Genomic DNA, 1,561 nt, shown 5'->3' with positions numbered 1-1,561 from the left:
CTATACCATATTGTATACATTCTATTGATTCCTGTTACTGACCCGGCTTCCTGACTTCGCTTTTGGATTCTCCCTGTGTCCTGCATTGTTACTTCGGTTTGACCTCGGCCTGCTGACTATCCTTTGCCTCCTGATTCTGTACCTTATCTGCCCGCTTGGTTCTGACTCGGCCTGTACGTCTACGGATTTCCCCTTACCTCGCAAGCAGCTACCTGGGAGGGCCGCGACCTGCACGTCGCTCGCCGCGAAGTCCAAACTCCCTTGCGGGGGTCCCTGGTGAATACCGGCGGCGTGTTAGACTCCGCGCCTCCTAGTGCAGCTGAGCCAATATTTGCAGGTACTAAAGTTACCTCTGTGACAGTTTGCTCTGGCCATGTCGACCGAGTCGTCCAATGAACCTTCAGCACGTGACCTACTACTCCATTTGGCGCATAGAGTGGAGAAACAAGAGGCTGAGCAAGCACAGTTGCTTCATTGTATTCAAGGAGTCGCCTCACGTCTCGGGACCCTCCAGACCTCTATGACCGCAGCTCAGAATGTTCCCGTGACTACCTCTGCGGCTGCAGCAACTTCCTCCTCTCCTGCCGTGGCATCCACTGCTGTTTTGAGACTTTCCCCGCCGGAGAAGTTTGACGGAAAGCCTAAGAGATGCAGGGGATTCCTGAACCAATGTCTTATTCACTCCGAGTGTAATCCAGCATCGTTCCCCTCTGAACGCATCAAAGTGGCTTTCATCATTTCTCTATTATCTGGACAGGCACTCGCCTGGGCTTCCCCCTTGTGGGAGCGGAATGACGCACTGCTTTCTAACTCTTCTACCTTTATTGAGACCTTCCGTAAGGTCTTCGATGAGCCTGGTCGCATATCCTCAGCTGCCTCCAGCCTCCTTAACCTCCGCCAAGGATCCATGACAGTCGGTTAGTACGCCATTCAGTTCCGCACCTTGTCCTCTGAACTCAGTTGGAACAACGAAGCCTTAGTAGCGGCATTCTGGCAGATCGAGTTAAGGACGAGTTAACGTCTCGGGAGCTTCCTACTGATCTGGATGCATTAATCACCCTATGCAACCGCATTGATTTACGCTTTCGAGAACGTACACAGGAACGCTCCGCCTCCAGACGGGTCTCTACTCGCCTAGCTCCCATGTTCCAAAATCCGATACTTCAGGAGGAACCGATGCAGATTGGCCGATCTCGGCTTTCCGCTGAAGAACGTCAGCGACGTTTCAAACAGAATCTGTGTTTATATTGCGGGGATCCTAGTCATACCATATCCTCTTGCGCTAAAAGACCGGGAAACGCCCCCTCCTAGTCGGTGGCAGGGAGGCCGACCTAGGAGTTGGAGTTACTACTCCCTACACTACTACAAGCACAGATTGCCTCATGCCCATCTCCTTGGACTCAGCTGTCGGCCCCTTTGAGACCCTAGCCTTTGTGGATTCCGGCTCTGCCGGAAATTTTATATCTGCCACTCTGGCATCGCAACTCCAAATAAATACATTAAAATTGCCTCAGCCGTTATTTCTCACCACAGTGGATGGGAATCGGATCTCCAACGGGTC

Source organism: Mixophyes fleayi, chromosome 2 (genome assembly GCF_038048845.1).
Source record: "Mixophyes fleayi isolate aMixFle1 chromosome 2, aMixFle1.hap1, whole genome shotgun sequence".
Lineage (NCBI taxonomy): Eukaryota > Metazoa > Chordata > Amphibia > Anura > Limnodynastidae > Mixophyes > Mixophyes fleayi.
The sequence above is the reverse complement of the archived record's forward strand: the minus strand, read 5'-3'. Positions refer to the sequence as shown.